The sequence below is a fragment of the Ananas comosus genome, linkage group 8 (genome assembly GCF_001540865.1).
Source record: "Ananas comosus cultivar F153 linkage group 8, ASM154086v1, whole genome shotgun sequence".
NCBI classification, from domain to species: Eukaryota; Viridiplantae; Streptophyta; class Magnoliopsida; order Poales; family Bromeliaceae; genus Ananas; species Ananas comosus.
The window spans coordinates 8,270,306-8,289,814 of NC_033628.1; the positions used below are offsets into that span (position 1 = coordinate 8,270,306).

Sequence of the window (19,509 nt, forward strand, 5' to 3'; positions counted from 1 at the left end):
GCTTATGCATCATATATTAGTTGCATGTATATATTGATACTTCCTCTTTTTCGAAATAGAAGTAGAATAATCCTGGATACTTGCGAGTGAGAAGATTTAGAGTAGATTTGAACTGTCTTGTCAGCAAAAGGGCAGGGGAATGCGAATAATATGTTTAGGCTGCATTTAAGAGAGACAGTGACGTGCAATTGGTCTTTGCTTTTTTTTTTCCCCCCACTTTTTTAAATGATCTTCTGATTGCAAGTAATTACTCTAATAAAGGTGATCACAGTTTGCTTAGTTGAAATGTCATTAAATTGCAGTCAGGTAGATGTCTTACCTACTAGTCGGGTTGATAAATTTGAGAACAAACTTAAGAAATTGAGAACTGTGGTGAAACAACTGTGAAACTATGTACCTGATCTGAAGTGTAATGTTTGTGATTTATTGGATGCTGGACTGAGAATGTGCTTGATAGTTCTTTTGCAGATTCATGTGCTGATAAAGTTTACAAGCATTTTATTAGCATTATTCTTCATGTATATTGAAATTAGCGTGCCAGTGACTACTTTGCTATCGTCAAAACTTGATATGCTTCATAGATTCAAACCCTGATTTACTTTGTAGATACGTACCTTGATCAAGAAAACATGCTTATACTATTGTTACTTATCTTATGCATATATGATAAGATAGATTTGTTAAGGTGTTTGCTAGACTACCTTCATCAGATATTGACTGATGTATTGGATGATATTCGTGTTATGTAATTTCTAAAGTTTTGATGTAAATCAAACCCTGGAGTTCCAATTTCAGAAATTTCTGTTGTTTTAGCAGTTTCCATTTTCTATATCGGTATTTGGTTTGAAAGCTTTCGGATTTTATACTGGTATTTGGTTAGCCATAGTCTTCAACTTCCGAAATCATGTGATCTCACGATAATTTGATATGGGAAGAGATACTTTATTTTAATTTTATGAAGAGCATTGCTTAGTTTGTGTAACAATCTACTAAAGAGATCAATGCACAAGCAATATTATAACAATACGTGAATAGATTATATTTCCCACCATCAGCTAGTTTCAGCCACGTTGAGCTGATGCTCTGAAGGGCTTTTTCTTTGGGATGTTCTTGTAGGAATCGAAATATATCAATTTCATTGTGGTCTCAGAAGCCAGTTTTTGTTTGGAGGTTAGATAATCTTAATCCAAATTAGGGTTGGGCTTGGAAGGCTCCTAATACATTGGCAACTGACTGAAATCAAAGCATTTTCGTTTTGGTTTTGTAGTTTCCTTGGCAACTTCATGAACTGGTTTATCTTCTTGCTTCTAGTGACACATGAATCCTAGTGACATGTTGAACTAATAGAGAACAAACTAGTGGATTGGACATAGAAAACATTATGAACATTGAATTAAATGATGCATTGGTTGTCATTGTGATATTGAATGTGAACCTTGTGATAGAACTGTGAATTGGATATAATGTGTTGTGCATGAAAGGGTTATGGCATGAATTATTCTTATGATTAGCATTTGCTGCTGCGGAATAAGGCCCCCTTCCGGGGGGGCCCGAGCCATCAGTGAGGGAATTCATTAGAGGAATGTTTCCAATAAAAACGGTTCTTTGACTGTAAGATTATGTTTGTTTTGAATGTGGCCCTTGTAGACGTGTTTACAAATAATTTGGAACTTTTTTCTTCTATGTTTCTCTTATTTTTGTCTGTTACGATATTTGTGTTTTGAACGTCGGCCTGGTATACATGTTTACAAGAAATTTAGAACAAAATCCCTGCATTTAGTGTTAGAAGAAAAAGTTTGGAAGTTAACCGTCATGCCCCAGATTCGAGGCGTAACGGATGCTGTATATATACTAGAAGAGTAAATATGTAGTATGAGAAAAGAACAAAACAGAAACAGATAGAAACAGATGGTAATGTATAAAACACTAAGGGTGCGTTTGATTCAAGTTATGTAATATTACAAAGTATTTCAATATATTCATATATCTTGGATTTCTAAATGAGATTACTACTTATGTTGCATGAGTGCGTTTGGTTTAATATGGTAATGTAATGTTGGATTGTAGTGTTTAATTATAGCATTACTATATTTGGTTTTGTCTATAAAATTCAGTAATCTAGACAATAAAGTATAGTCTATTCTAAAATTGCCTTTAGCCATATTTTGTAAACTTTTTTTTAATTGTTTACAAATAATATTTTTTTACTAAATTTTATTATTAATAATTTAATTTTTTAAAATTTAAAATTTAAAATTTAAATTTGAACTATGAAATTTATAAATTTAAAATCTAAAATATAAATATAAAATTAAAAATTAAAAATCTTAATTTAAAATTAATAATATTAATTTTGGAACTTATCCAAAAGTTGGTGGCCCTTTAAAAAAAAAATTTCGAGAACTTATCTCTATAGCATCATCATACAGATAAAAAATAAGTACTTATATTAAAATTTAATTTGAAAAACGTTGACGCTGCACAAAACACATTTCTTTACATGACCTTAGTTATTACATCACTTTTTGCAGAATAAAATCTACTACATCACTATAAAGATGTAAATTTGAAAAAGAAATGTATTATAAGAATAAAACCTACTACACCTTGCGTTACGGATTGGGTGCAAGTCGGATACAACGGATGTAAATCGAAGAGGGCTACCAGAGTCCTCTTCTATGTCCACATTTCAAAACTTCGGAAATGTAGGTAGAAATATCAGAGAGAGGAGATCTTAGAAAAGGGACCTATTTATAGAATAATGGAACCCCTGAATATCCTGAATCTTACATAGAGATTAAGATAAGGATTAGGATTAGAATATCTATTAACATATAATAGATAATTATTAAGAGATATGTTTCCTAACTGATAAGAAATATATAATTTATTTTTATCCTAAACTTATTAGAATAAATCAGGATCCATATCTTATGTGGATCAGGTTAAATCATGATCCGCCAATATGGACATACCATATTGCAACACTCTCTAGCTCTAATCTGGTTTGCTAGATTTTCAAAGGCTATATTACCTCAAATTATGTGGCGTTCAACATTTTGGGTTTTCAAATATTATGTTATAATTTTTGGTTTGAATTATTTTAATATTTTCTATCTCTAATTCTTTTATAAATAAAATTTTATAAAAGAATTTAATCACTAATAGCTTATGTGAAAGCGGGGATTAGCCGTGGGGTTACCGAGCACACATCAAATCCACACAGCATACGAGCGCAAGGAATAGGATCTTTCGTAGACGTAAAAGATGAGAACGATCGTAGAGAAACAATCACGAAAATAATAAAGCAATAGAAGGAACAAGAAAAGACAATAACACAAAATTTACATGGTTCGGCCAACAATGAGTCGACCTACGTCCACGGGCAAGACCACCTCAATGCGTTCTTCGATTAATCCACGGCACAAAAGTACAAGGAGTAGATTGGATTACAAGAAACTCTCTCTCAAGAGCTCTCCACGTTTTCTTCTCAATTAGGGTATCTACAATGAAGCACTCATGAGAAACCTCCAACAACGAGGCTCTAACTCAAAAGAACAATTATAAGGGTTAATATAATCCTAAACTCCAATTCAAGTAGTAAACGATCTCCGCCGTCCATCTGTGCCATCGATTCATATCTAGCTGTCGATTTCCTCTTAAAAATCCTTTTTGTAGCGATCCTGGACCATCACTAATCTTTTGGAACAAGATTAGATCCAATTGGAATCAAATTCTGCATATTCAACCCGTTGCAGAACTGTGTACCGATACTCGAAGTCGCGTATCGGTACTTAATACAAAAATAGATAACTACGTACCGGTACTCAGAATCACATATCGGTACTCAGTACAAAAGCAATTTTTTCAGCTCTCGGGTTCTGAGGAACTACTGAGGAACTGCTGAGGAACTCAATAGTACCAGTACTAAAACTTCAAGTTTCGGTACCCAACATCCAAAAACCTCAAAACTTCGATTTTTGCACCATGAAATCGACTCGGAACATAGCTTTACATAATCCAACAATGCTCCCACTTTAAGACATGTGCCGAATATCATAGATTACCACAAAATTTAGTCTTGCCAAACTCCCACTCTCCTTACGTAGCTCCAAGACCGAGATAAGTTATGCTTCAATTGAACTTCGTTCGAGTCACCGGCTTCATCAAAATATCCACTTGATTTGCATCGGTATGAACCTTCGACAATGAGATAAGACCTTCATACACCATATCTCGTACAAAGTGATAGTGAAAATCAATGTGCTTTTGTCCGAGAGTGAAACGCCGGATTCTTTGACAAGTGCATCGCACTTTGACTATCACAATTTACTCTCACTACACCTGGCTTCACTTTCAATTCTCCTAGAAGATTTTTCAACCAAATAGACTCCTTATAAGCATGTGCCATTGCCATGTACTTCGCCTGCGTCATAGACAAAGCGACCATTGACTGAAGCTATGACTTCCAACTAATAGCACCACCGCCCATAGAGAAAATATAGCCCGTGGTAGACTTTCTCCTATCTCTATCTCCTGCGAAATCTAAATCCACACATTCGGCACACTCTAAACCTGCAGAACCATAAGAGAGTGAAAAATCCGTAGTACCCCTCAAATACCTAAGGATCCACTTCACTATATTCCAATGTTCACAACCCTGATTCGTCATATACTAATTTACTGCTCGCACTACTGCTTGAGCAATGTCTGATCTCGTGCACACCATGGCAAACATAAGGCTCCCTACTGCCGATGAATATAGTACCCGAGCCATGTCGGCCTTTTTCGCTTCCGTATCCGGTGATTGTTCGGCCAACAACTTTAAATAAATAAGAAACATGGTAGAAACTGGCTTTGCGTTCTGTATGTTGAAGCTCCGCAGAACCTTCTCCACATAACCCTTTTGTGAAAGCCAAACCTTCCCATTCTTCCTCTCCCACAGTACCTTCATCCCGAGTATTTGATTCACAGCTCGTAGGTCCTTCATATCAAACTCACTGGCTAACTTAGTCTTCAGGGTAGATATCCGGCTTTTGCTGTTTCTCGCGTCTACCATGTCGTCGACGTACAATAGTAATATACAGAAGCTTCCATCATTTTATCCATAGAAATATGCACAATGATGCGCTTCAAGCCTATCAAAACCCGAACTCACAATAAAGGAATCAAATCGCTTGTACCAACACCTTGGGGCCTATTTCAATCCGTATAATGATTTGTTCAACTGACAAACAAAATGTTCCTTGCCTCTTTCGACAAAGCCATCTGGTTGCGACGTATATATCTCCTCCTCTTGGTCACCATGCAAGAATGTCATTTTCATATCCATCTGTTCGAGCTCCAAATCTATGACTGCCGCGGTCACCAAAACGACCTGAATAGTGGTAAGACGAACCACCGATGAGAAGATCTCATCGAAGTTAATCCCCAGCTTCTGAGCATAACCCTTCACTACCAACCTCGCCTTGAATCTCTCGACATCCCTGTTCGCATTCTTTTTCACCTTAAATACCCACCGGCATCCAATCGCATTCATTCCCTTTGATAAATCAACAAATTCCTAAGTCCTGTTCTGCCGAAGTGACTCCATCTCCTCCTCCATCACGCATTGCCACTTTCCAGCATCGGTCAACTCACAAGCCTCCATATATGAAGTTGTCTTATCTTCCTCCGCCAAAGCAATATATGCACTAACATGGTTAGCAAAATGATTAAATGAAGTAATAGAGTCATCATACCTCGCGGGAGGTCTAATGACTTTCCTAGGACGCTCAAAATCTGCTGGTGGCTCCACCGATGAATTTGTATCTTCAGATGATTGTGGAGACTCCAAGTCCGATTCATTATCAACCACCTCGTCGTCTTACTGTGCTTGCTCAACTTGCATCTCATCACATGCTTCAAACAGCTCAATTGGAACCATAGCATCATCATCATGCTTTTCCTTGGTGCCTTGAAAGGACCCTTCATTGAAGACAACATCACGGCTTACGACAATCCTGTGGGTAGTAGGGTCCCACAATTGATACCCCTTAATGCCTTTTGCGTAGCCGAGAAATATACACCTCCGAGAGTTCTTATCCAATTTTGATCTCTTCTCTTTTAGTATCCACGCATAAGCGTCACATCCAAAAACATGAAGATAGGAGTAGTCAACGGGCTTGCCGCTCCAAACTTCCTCAGGAATTTCCAAATCAAGCGATTTTGTCGGTGCTCGATTGATTAAATAACAAGTGCTCACGACTTCTGCCCAAAATCTCTTGTTGAGTTTTGAAGTATTCAACATGCTCTGAGTCCTCTCTATGAGTGTTCTATTTAACCTCTCCTCTACACTATTTGTTGTGGTGTACCGGGTACCGTGAGGTGCCGCTTAATTCTATGTTCACTACAAATCTCATCAAATTCTCTTAAACAATACTCCCCTTCGCTTTTCGAATGTAGGCACTTAATTTTTAAACCCTTTTCATTCTCTACAAAAGCTTTAAATTTCTTAAAAGTTTTAAACACGTCGGACACACCCAAGCCTTCCGAGAATAATCATCAATAAAGAAAATAAAATAAGAACACCTGCCCAACGAAATATCGGGTGACTCCTAAGTATTCGAATGAATTAACTAGAGAAACGACTTACTTCTTTGATGTGATAAAGAGACTGATAACCTCCGTTGCTTCTCGTAGACGCAATCTTCATAGAAATCCAATGGCGTGGACTTGTGACCTGAAAGAAGTTCACGGTTAGATAACACCTGCAATCCGCACTTGCCCATTGTCCCAAACGGCGATGCCAAACTGTCGGAGACTCCACCTTTGCGCTTGCAACAACCGCTTCTTCCACTCTAGTCTTGCCTACCAATCTGTATAGGCCACCTAATTGCTCTCCTTTTATCAACACCAAACATCCATAACATATCTTCAAATGATCCTTCTCGCCGACGAACCTAAGCCTTTGTTTGCAAAATATTTCAACAGATAGAAGACTTTTTCGAAGTGCAGGAACATGCCAAACATTAGAAACTGTCTGAATAACACCATCAAACATCTTGATCCGAACGTCTCCTACTCCTACCACCGGACACACTGTGTTGTCACCCAAATAGATGACTCCACCATCCCATAGCTTGTAAGTATGAAACCACTCCCTATAGGGAGTCATGTGGAATGACGCCCCCGAATCCAGGATCCAATGATAAATAAGATCGGATCTATCCAATGCTGACAATGCATCTCCATCCTTTGAACTAGCCGGCTTAGAATCCGCTTCGGCTACGTTACCTTGGAAGTTTCTTGAATCGAATTTACTATCAACTCCTTTAACCCGGCAATCCTTATTCACGTTTCCCAACTTTCCACAATTCCAGCACTTTACTTTCTTTTTGCCCTTGGATTTTGATCTTGACTTTCCTCGATCATCACACTCCCTTTCAAAAGGTCTTCCCCGTGCTTTTATAGCCTCCCTCAAAGAGCTTCGTTGGCTTAACTTCTGCCTTATCTCCTCGGTAAGCAACAATGCAACCACCGACTCCGTCTTAAAGGTTTCAACATGGCTCAAGTTCATGATCAAATTATCCCAAGATTTCGGCATCGAACAAAGTAAAATACTTGCCTTTTCTTCTTTATTGATTCTCACGTCTAGGGCCGCAAGCTTGGTTACAATAGAGTTGAATGAATTTAGATGCTCTTGTACTGATACCTCGTTCTACATCTTTAGACTGTACAATTGCCGTCTCAAGAAGATTTTGTTCACTAATGACTTTCCTTCATAGAGATTTCTCAATTTATCCCAAATTTCTTTTGTGGTTGTTGGAAATAATAGGGCAGCGGAAACTTACAAACCGGATAGCCAACGTATCCGGGAACCCAAATCGGATCGGTTTGCCTGTTTTACAAGCCTTCTTGGATCGTCCTTGTCTCGATGCTTTTGGATCTCACACGTTTCTCGCATTCTCCCACGCGTACGCCTTACGCCACGGATCGGATGTAGATCTGATGCGACGGATGCCAATCGAAGAGGGCTACCAGAGTCCTCTTCTATGTCCACACTTCAAAACCCCCGGGAACGTAGGTGGAAATTCCAGAGAGGAAGAAGAGAGAGAATAAGAAAGATATTTCGTGAGTTCTTACGAATTTGATCGTATTCAATTGTCTCTCATGGGAGAAAACAAGGGACGTATTTATAGAATAACAGAACCCGTAAATATCATGAATCTCATATAGATTAGGATAAGGATTAGGAAATCTATTAATATATAATAGATATCCACTAATAGATACATTTCTTAACTGATAAGAAACATATAATTTATTCTTATCCTAAACCCATTACGATAAATCACAATCCACATCTTAAGTGTATCGGGACACGCCAATGTGGACACACCACATGACTACAATCTCCCACTTGGCCACATTGGCCAATTATCTCTCACTCATTCATCTCTTCATACGGGTAATGGAGCGTGCGACCTGACGAAAGAAATACATGCAGGAGTGCTATATTAAGTCACCACCCAACTAACATAGCACATCACTGACTTATTCGTCTATGCCCTAGACATTTCAACATACACCGGATCAAGCATCACAAAGTCCCTATCCTGTAATGACAGGGCTTGACCCCACCGTTATTTTTTGTACTCATGATTATCTCAAGTAACATAACCGAGATAACCGTCCGGCAATGAGTCACAAGACTTAAGTGGTGTGTTATCGAAACATCTTCCTCAGCCCCTCACGTTAATCCGTATTGGTCCAAGCACTTCACTAGACATGCTCCGCGAGATCGTATTTTCTCATGACCCTAAGATACATGCTAAGTTAGTTACTTTGGACCTCCACTTCATAACGTAGTTCTAAGTTGAGGGCACAAAAAAAATTAGTGCTCACACAGTGACATGGAGGGAAGAACTTATGTCACTCTACTAACTGGTCGACAAGCACATACAGTATGATATGTATGCTATGGCGGAGTTCCCACTCAATGGGTCATGTCACGCTCTAAAACGCCATACGAACCTTGGTCTAGGTACCACTAAGGTATCTAACCACCACAACTCAAGTCATCTCTCTAACCGGAGCATTTAGGTTCGGCTACTATACAGGCTCGATATGAAATTTCTCAAAAAAAACTTTCATATCCAACTCTTTAGAGTCTCATCTTAAACTAATTAAGGCGACTTTTAAATTATGTCAACACTTCATTCATAACGTATATGAACAAAGTAATCATATTACAACTACTCAAGTTTAATATGATTATCTAGTCTCATCCTGCTCACCACTTAGGTGCCAGGGCGATCACCTGTGTGAGTGGGCTGATCTGAGCCTGGTGACTTAACGAATATGTGCCTACTAGTATCAATTACGCAATCACATTAAAAGAAGAAAAAACATATTTTCATTAATAAAGCGTAAGAAACAAAGTAATGTCCATATCAAAACCTACGAAGACCCAAACTCTTAACATGGGTCAGGAACATATCCCTAGCTATCGGTTTGGTCAACGGATCAGCCACCATCCTAGTGGTGGAAATATGTCTAAGAATGACCTCGCCTAGCCTAATCATCTCTCGAATGTAGTGAAAACGGATATCAATATGCTTAGTCCTGCCATGATACTTTGAATCTTTCACATACTCCAGGGCAGCCATGCTGTCAGAGAACATCTCAACAGGTTCATTTGCTCGAGTCACGATGTCGAGGTGCTGGAGAAATCTCCTCAGTCAAATAGCCTCCTGAACGGCCGCTGAACAAGCAACGTACTCCGCTTCCATAGTAGACAAGGCAACGCAGCCTTGCTTCTTACTATACTAGGAAATTGCACTACCTCCAAGCATAAACACATAGCCTGAAGTGGACCTGCGCTCATCTCTATCACCACCCCAATCAGCATCACTATATGCTTTCAATCTTAAGTCCCCATCTTGAAAACAGAGAACGAGATCACTGGTTCCTTTTAGATATCGAAGGATTCTCTTGACCGCTTGCCAATGAATAGGTCCTGGGTTGCTCTGGTAACGACTTACCAAGCTAACAGCAAAACAAATGTCAGGTCGAGTACACATTATAGCGTACATCAAACTGCTAATTGAACTCGCATAAGAAACCCTACTCATTTGCTCCTTTTCTTTATCTGTTTTAGGGCACTGATCAAGACTCAGAGTGTGATTCTTTTCCACTGGAGTATCAACGGGTTTGCAATGATGCATCCTAAAACGCTCTAGAAACTTTTTAATATAAGTTTCTTGAGACAAACCAAGAAGCTTTTTAGAGCGATCATGGATGACCTTCACTCCAAGCACATAGCTCGCCTCACCCATGTCTTTCATTTCAAAATTGAGAGACAACCACTCCTTAGTGGTATTGATTAACTCCATGTCATTTCCAGCCAATAGTATATCGTCGACGTATAGAGAGAGAAAGAAAATCCCATTCTTTGTCTTCTTGACATGTACACAGTGGTCCTCCTCTATCATGGACATACCGATAGAGGTGATGGCTTCATGAAACCTGAAATACCACTGTCTCGACGACTGCTTGAGACCGTGAATGGATCTTTTAAGACGACAAACTTTGTCTTCTTGACCTTTGAGTACAAAACCCTCAGGTTGATCCATATAGATCTCCTCCGCCAATTCTCCATTGAGAAAAGCTGTCTTGACATCCATTTGGAACATTTCCAAATCTAGGTGTGCCACTAAGGCTAGAATCAAACGAATAGAGGTAAATCGCACAACGGGAGCAAACGTCTCGTTGTAATCTACCCCTTGCCTCTGAGTGTAGCCCTTAGCCACGAGCCGAGCCTTATATTTATCGATTGATCCATCTGCCTTGCGCTTAATTTTTAAAACCCATTTATTTTCAATAGACTTGCGGCCAAGCAGAAGGTCAACCAATTCCCATACTTGGTTCTTGCTCATGGAGTCCATCTCATCTTTCATAGCAGCTATCCACTCACTGCAAGCTGGCGTTGTAATACTTCTTTATAAGAAGTAGGTTCATCATCATCGAGCGGAGTGCACATGAAAATATCCCCTTCGATCTCAAAATGTCGACGGGGAATATGTCCACGTTCACTTCTGCGTAATGGAGGGTCTAATCTGCTGACTTCCAAGGGCATGCTCTCACTCAAAGAAGCACTCCCACTAGCCGGAGGATCGCTACCACTTTCTTCAGTGACTTTGGGAAGTGATCGATCACCCTCAATCGCAGATGGGGTAGCGTCGTCCTGTAACTCATACAATCTGACGTCTCTTCGCATATCACCAATGTTTGGAAAATCCCCTTCTAGGAATTCCACATCACGAGACTCAATCTCGGTCATACCACCATCTGGGTGTTCACCAGACATCACATAGCCCTTCGAATTTTCAGGGTATCTGATGAACATATGCTTACTCGCTCTAGGGCTGAGTTTTCCGAATTTATGTGAGAGGCTATGAACATATCCAGCCGAACCCCAAGGGTGTAAATAGTGTAAACTTGGCTTTCTACCGCTCCATAACTCATATGGGGTGGTAGGCATTAATTTGCTAGGGACTCGATTAAGGATGTAGGCTGCAGTCAAAAGAGCATCTCCCCAAAAATTTATGGGAAGTTGCGCTTGCGCCATCATCAACCTAACCATGTCTAATAGAGTACGGTTTTTTCGCTCTGCAACACCATTTTGTTGCGGAGTACCAGGAATAGTGAGCTGTCTATTAATGCCCTTTTGCTCACAATAAGTCTTGAACTGATTAGACAAGTACTCACGACCTCGATCAGTGCGAAGCACCTTTACGCTTCTTTCTATTTGATTCTCAGCCTTCGCAACGAAGCGCTTGAAGCAATCTAAAGTTTCAGATCGGCGAGAAAGCAAATACACATATCCATAATGGGAATAATTATCAATGAATGTGAGAAAATAGCAAGCACCATGCCGGGCCCTCACATTCATTGGCCCACAAATGTCTGAGTGGATTAGCTCTAAAGGATGAGAGGCACGAGTAGCCTTACCGAAAGGCTTTCTACATGCCTTTCCAGCCAGACAAGGCTTGCACACAGATAGGTCAACTTTGGTGAGAGACCCCAAAAGGCCTTCTCGAGCCAGTCGATTCATTCTTTCTTGACCTATATGGCCTAATCTGGCATGCCATTTAACGGATTCATCACAGAGAGTAGAAGAAGAAGAAGCAAATACAAACGAATCATCCTCCAAATCTAATTTAAAGAAACCATCAACTAATATACCATATCCAAATAAAGGCCATGTAAAGGGATGTGTTTTGCGCAACGTCGACGTTTTTCAAATTAAATTTTGGCATAAGTACTTAATTTTTATCTGTGTGATGAGATTAGTTCTCCGTACATAAATTTTTTTAAGAAAAGATGTGTTCTTTAAAATGGATGAGTTCCAACTTTTGGACAAGTTTCAAAATAAATAGAAAATTAATGAATTTGTAATATTTGAACCGGCACCTGGGTGATGATTACGAGCATAGCGAAGTTTTCGATCCCGTTGTGTCGAGGATAATGTTCTAATCTTGTTAATTTTTGGGAATATGTGCCTAATGTCCAAACCTATTTTTTTTGAATGTAGTGAAATGACTTCCAAGAACATCATAGTTGATCTCACCAGGGGTGATAAGCTAGATGGAAAGAATTATGATATCTGGCATAGGAAAATGCAATACCTGCTCAATGAACAAGGGGGTCAGGGTCTGCTCTGTCTGTGATCTGGTTTGGACCTGACGAGGACGTCAGGGTCTAAACAGGGGGACTTTGTAACGGATACCGATTCCGATCAGTTTATATGAGGCCTACACGCTAGTAATAATAACTAGGCTTAAGTATTTTGGGCTGGTGGTTTGGGCCCAACGAGTTATTGTTGCTAGCGGGTCGGGTCGTTGCAATTGGTATCAGAGACGAATACAAGTCGAAAATGTGAGAGCTAAGTGCTATACGGGACAAAGTGCTACACTAAAGGATTTGGTGGGAGCCACCTCTTGAACCCGTAGGAGCCACCTCTAGAATCTCACATCGCCTGGTAATTCTGGTCCTGCTCTGATACCAATTGTTGGAAATAATAGGGCAGCGGAAACTTACAAACCGAATAGCCAACGTATCCGGGAACCCAAATCGGATCGGTTTGCCTGTTTTACAAGCCTTCTTGGATCGTCCTTGTCTCGATGCTTTTGGATCTCCCACGTTTCTCGCCTTTTCCCACGCGTACGCCTTACGCCACGGATCGGATGCGGATCTGATGTGACGGATGCCAATCGAAGAGGGCTACCAGAGTCCTCTTCTATGTCCACACTTCAAAACCCTCGGGAACGTAGGTGGAAATCCCAGAGAGGAAGAAGAGAGAGAATAAGAAAGATATTTCGTAGGTTCTTACGAATTTGATCGTATTCAATTGTCTCTCATGGGAGAAAACAAGGGGACATATTTATAGAATAACAGAACCCGTAAATATCATGAATCTCATATAGATTAGGATAAGGATTAGGAAATCTATTAACATATAATAGATATCCACTAATAGATACGTTTCTTAACTGATAAGAAACATATAATTTATTCTTATCCTAAACTCATTAGGATAAATCACAATCCACATCTTAAGTAGATCGGGTTAAATCAAGACCCGCCAATGTGGACACACCACATGGCTACAGTGGTAGTCTTGGGCTCCACATTGAATAGCACCGCATCATCTAGTGTCAAATATAGGTTTGGCATAGCCATCTTGTCTCTCTCTTCAAATTGCTTATCTGTCATCCCTTCCGGTTTTTTCTCCTTTCCTTGCAAGGTGATCTCACAAGCATCTTTAATCAAACTACTTTCATCTTTAATTTTCACAACGCAAAATTCGTTCCAACAAATCGAGGAACCTCATACTTCATCACTGTAACTTTTCCCGCCATTGTTTCACCGTTAACGAACTACAAAGAACCACACGCTCTGATACCAGTTGAAAGCGAAGGGATTGGACGTGGGGTTACCGAGCACACCTCAAACCCATACAGCACACGAGCGCAATGGAACAAGATCTTTCATAGATGTAAAAGACGAGAACGATCGTAAAGAAACAAACATGAGTATAACAAAGCAATAGAAGGAACATTAGAAGACAAGAACACAAGATTTACGTAGTTCCACCAACGATGAGTCGACCTACGTCCACGGGCAAGACCACCTCAATGCGTTCTTCGATTAATCCACGGCACAAAAGTATAAGGAGTAGATTGGATTACAAGAAACTCTGTCATTTTTCTCTTGATTAGGGTATCTACAATGAAGCACTCACAAGAAACCTCCAACAACGAGGCTCTAACTCAAAAGAACAATTACAAGGGTTAATATAATCCTAAACCCTAATTCAAGTAGTAAATAATCTCTGCCGTCCATCCGAGCCTTCGATTCACACGTAGCCATCGATTTCCTCTTAAAAATTCTCTTTGTAGCGATCTTGGACCATCCCTAATCTTTTGGAATAAGATTAGATCCAACTGAAGTCAAATTCTGCATATTCAACCAGTCGCGGAACTGTGTACCAATACTCGAAGTCGCGTATCGGTACTCAATACAAAAATAGATACTGCGTACCGGTATTCAGAATCGCGTACGTACTTAATACAAAAACAGTTTTTCTAGCTCTCAGGTTTTGAGGAACTGTTGAGGTACTCAATAGTACCAGTATTGAAACTTCAAGTTCCGGTACCCAACATCCAGAAACCTCCAAACTTTTACGTTTGCACCGTGAAATCGACTCGAAACATGGCTTGACAAAATCCAACATCATGTACCTTTCATGCACATTCTATCTGCTTCTACTTTTCTTAACCAACTTTATTTAAATTATTTTAATTATAGTTTGTTTTTTATTTTCTATATATATGGTCTTATAAAATTATGTAATTACTAATAAGTTTCTATAATTTTTTTTCCATCACATATATTTTGATAAAATTAATTTAATAACTTAATAACTATGTATTATAGTTAGTTAATTATAAATATTATCATTAGTTAGTTAATTATTAAAAAGCTATTAGAAAATCTGAATCTCACGTCTACCTATATAATAACTTTTTGTCTTGTTGCATCATGCTGGCCCTTCACTAGATTTTTATAAATACTAAGTTCATAATTCCTTTTTCTTGCCCTCTAAAAGCTCCTGCGAGAATCTTTTAAAAAATTTGTTAGTATTCTATCTGCATTTTAACTTTAATTAACACTTCTTCTAATTTATCGACTTTATCCCTCTAATTCATCCAAACACTAGAGGGGGGAATGAGTTTATTTAATCCCCCTCTTAACGGGTTATTCTAGAATAAACCATTAAGAGCGGGGAATTGTTGTTTCACCATTTTGGCGGAATAACAATTTTTACTGACTATCCCTAGCGCAAGTGGCAAAAGGGCTTGGCGGTTGGTATCTGAGACCCAAGTTCGAATCCTAGTTGATTTACATTTTTACCGTCCGTCCCTAAAGCAAGTGGCAAAGGGCTTAGTGGTTGGTATTCAAAATCCAAGTTCGAATCCTAGTTGATTCACATTTCCTGCTAAGTTTATTTCTAAATGAAATAAACGAAACGGGTAGCGTGCTACCTATCTCTCTAAAGTGCTACCTATCTCTCTAAAAAAAAAATTTTTTTTTTTCTCTTTATACCTCTACTAATTTAATAATAAAATATTATTAATTAATATATTATATAATATTTTATTAATTAATTAACTAAATTAATAATTAACTAACTTAGTAATAAAATATTGGCTAAATTAATAACTATTTAGTGTGCTTATGTAATAACTAATATCTATATTGATTAATCAATTAATATTTTGACCAACATAACTAATTAAATAATTAATTAATTAATTAATTTACTAATATATTAATTTATTAGCTTCATTTGTTAACTTTTCAAATTATTTATAGTTAGTTAATTTATTAATTAGAAGTACTCATGGTTAATTTATTAATGATTAATTAATCTCCTAATTAATTTATAATAATTTATTAATTAGCATTTATGATTATTTAATAATATTCATGATAAAGAAATAAATTAATTTATTAAATATCATTTACTTAATATTTTGATGTTAATTAATTATATACAATATTATTATTTAACTACTATAATTACTTTTATTCCTATTATTCCTATCTAACTAACCAAACGCGTAAAATTGGTCTTATTCCCGTTTATCCTGAAGTTGTACCTATCCTAGGAATAATCAAAAAAATTTATTCCCGAACCTAACGATACCCTAAGATTTAAATCGTTGTAACATTTTACACACATCCCTTTGCTTCCCCATTTCCACCTACGCAATTTATCCTTATAAACTTTATATACGAATGAAATTTATTGAATAAAGCCACATTTGAAGGATAATAAATTAGATTACTACCAGAACAATTTTGAAATTTTTCGAAAGATGCATGCGCAATAAGAACTCCTTAAAATCAAAACTCTATATTCAAGGATTAACATACAACTATGAATATTTGGGAGTTCATTATCCACGCACCAGCAAACTCATTGTATTAGATTTTTTCTATATCTATTTCTGTATTTGTGTTTTTTTTTTTTTTTTTTTTTTTGAGAGATAGATAGCACGTAGGCTATCCGCTTCGTTTACTTCATTCAGAAATAAACTTAGCTGGAAATGTGAATCAACTAGGATTTGAACTTGGGACCTCGGGTACCAACCACATCAAACCCTTTGCCATTTACTCTAGGGACGGTCGGTCTATTTTTATATTTGTTGGTGTGTCGATGTACGAAATATCAGCAAATCAACAATGTTTTATAAATAAAAAATTATTGAAAGTGCATGCACATAGCAATACTCTATTATATTTATTACATCGAACACGTACTTACGACTACCTTTTGTCTTATCCTCACCAGCTTCATCATTCATTATCATTTTTTCAAAACTTACAACTTATGATAAGTTAAAAGAAAAAGAAAAAGGAAAAGAAAAAAAACAATAACAACAAGAATAACAAATAGTTCTAATTGTAAACAGAAATAAACCTTGCTTGGGCAGTGATGCGTGATGGTTTGGTGCAGTACTTCTTCATCATTCGTGATGGCGCGGTTGATTGACGGCGAATTCCGGTCGTAGGTCGACCCTACATTCGCGTCAAGAAGCGGCTGCGTACCTGCAGCCGTAGAAGCAATCTTGAGGACAGTACGAAATCACAAGAACTTGTTTGTGGCAGGCGACCAAGCATTGCCGAAAGCATTCATAGCTTATTTTGACGCCGCCCACAGTAGGAGCAGATGCGGTAGTTCTTGTGGCGGGCCAAACGGTGCGGCCCACTGCCGGTAGCAGCCGCCCGGATGCCGCCTCCAGCAGGAGGGACATGAAGACCAAGGCTAAGATCATGATCACTATCTTGGTAGGAGGGATCGTCGCCATTAATAATTAGTTGCTTGGTGTTTTCACTAAAATGAAAACCTCTCGGTGAACTTGTAATCTTCTCCCACGAGAGAATGCTGGAGCTTCATTTGATTTATAGACCCCCACTTAAGGAAAGAAAAAAAGATTAAAAAAATTGGACACTCGTAACATGAGGTAATTAATATAATCCGATTATTAAAATACTTAAAATAATGAGGTAAATGTGCAGTAATTGCTTGAACTTTTGTCCATTTGTAAATATATACATGGGCACATAAATCTTTAAAATTCTACATTTACCGTTATAGTTTCATAATTTTGCAATTAACTACCTAGATTCATATTCAATGAATTTAAAACGAGAATTTAAAATGATTAACATTAGTCAATTAGTCGAGAAATAATAAAGAACTCATACTGGTGATATTGATGTGCGTTAGAATTTCGTTACTTTACACACAGGTACCAGGAAAAAAACAGAAAAAGATTTACTTCATCAGATGCAGAAACACCAAAAGAGAATTGAGAAAGAGAGAAAAAATAAAGCACAGATAGATTTACGTGGTTTGGCTACTGGCTTACAACGTCCACAGACAAGGCCACAGTGAAGAATTTTATTATAATGAAAATTTAATATAAAATATGCCTTACTTAGAAACCCTAGTCCCAAAAATACATTCGTACTCTTTCTTATCTGTTGCACCAAATTAATAAAATAAAAGATAATATTTATAATAGTGGTTGAATTTTAATACAACAATGTCACGCCCCGGATTATACGTTCCCCGGGCACGCCAACAAATCCGCCGTATACAAAAAATTTTTTCCTGTATACAAAGCGATAGCTGTACCTGTAAATCATACAATACTACAAAAAGTAGTATAGAGCTGCTAGAAGAACCAGAAATAAAACAAACCGAGTTCCATATACATACGCCAAATCCAAGATACAAAACTACTCGCACTGGTGAGTTAAGTAAAAGTATGTACATGAACTCCAACAAAAACAACTACCTGCTGTAGGGGTACCTCTAGCTCGGCTCGTCGGGTCGGGCTCTAACTCGCGACGCCCTTGCCTCGATCCTGATCAGCAACAGCAGCAGCCGAAGACGAAGGCTCTGCAAAAACGGGGTAACAATAGGGCGTGAGAACTACTGTAAAACAAGTAGTCCTCAGTGGGTGCCGCTCTCAACAACATCGGTCCACCCACTGAGTCTACAGAAGGGAGCAAAGGTAATAATAAATGCTGGAATAAAATCTACAGTTACCATTTATTACTCTATCATGCTCTAAGCTAACCTACTGTAGAAATGTCAATTCTGACCCAATCTCTTTAGGGACTGTAAACATACCCATCCCAGAGACTGTGAATACACCCGTCCCGCCCAGTAGAGACTATCCAGCTACCTCCACACTAACCAGTCCATGGAGAGCAAGTCTAATTGGCATGCACGACATCAACGCAAAAGCATAGCGCCCGCCTCCGTAGTGGCACTCGTGGGAGCTACCCAACCGAGTATGCAACTGTAATACACTGAACTTTTGCAATTTGCGGAGTTCGAGTATGTGGAATGGTGTGTGGATCACTCCTACATGTTTTAAAAGGTTAGAACAAGTTTTTGGATAAGTTAGAGGATGGTTGGAATGCTAAAAATAAGAAAGTGCATTGAACTGGCGAAAATCAGCCTTTTCTGCTTGCTGTACCGGTACAGCCGCAATGGTGTACCGGTACACAGTGGCATTTCGTGGCAGCTTGGGTATTTTGGTAATTTCACATGCTTATCCCTATCTTATGGACCCAGCTCGACCCCAGGAGCTTTGTGGATGTTGCTGGAGTGCAAAGGAGTGTTCTACCATCTCTCTCTCTCTCTCTCTCTAGGGTTTTTCTCTCTCTACATCGAATTCGCCGATTTCGATCGTTTTCGTCGCCGCGTGCGTTCTTCGCTGGTTGCGAGCGTCGCAGCACCTTTGTGCACGTGCAAGAGAGTGTTTTGGAGGGATTTTTGCAGCCCTGGACCAGTAAGGAGCTGGTTGCAAGCTTGAGAAGGTATATAACTTGATTTTTCCGTTATCGACGCGTTATTAGTCGAGTTGAGTATTGATTTCA

The 19,509-nt window shown here is 38.5% G+C and overlaps 1 long non-coding RNA gene across 1 annotated transcript in view; it reads left to right on the forward strand.

The window, feature by feature from the left end:
• Positions 1-17,197, forward strand: part of LOC109713716 — a 24,424-nt gene extending 7,227 nt beyond the window's left edge. The window contains exon 2 of the long non-coding RNA XR_002217154.1: positions 17,069-17,197. This is a non-coding gene — a long non-coding RNA (uncharacterized LOC109713716). The remainder of the gene's footprint in view (positions 1-17,068) is intronic.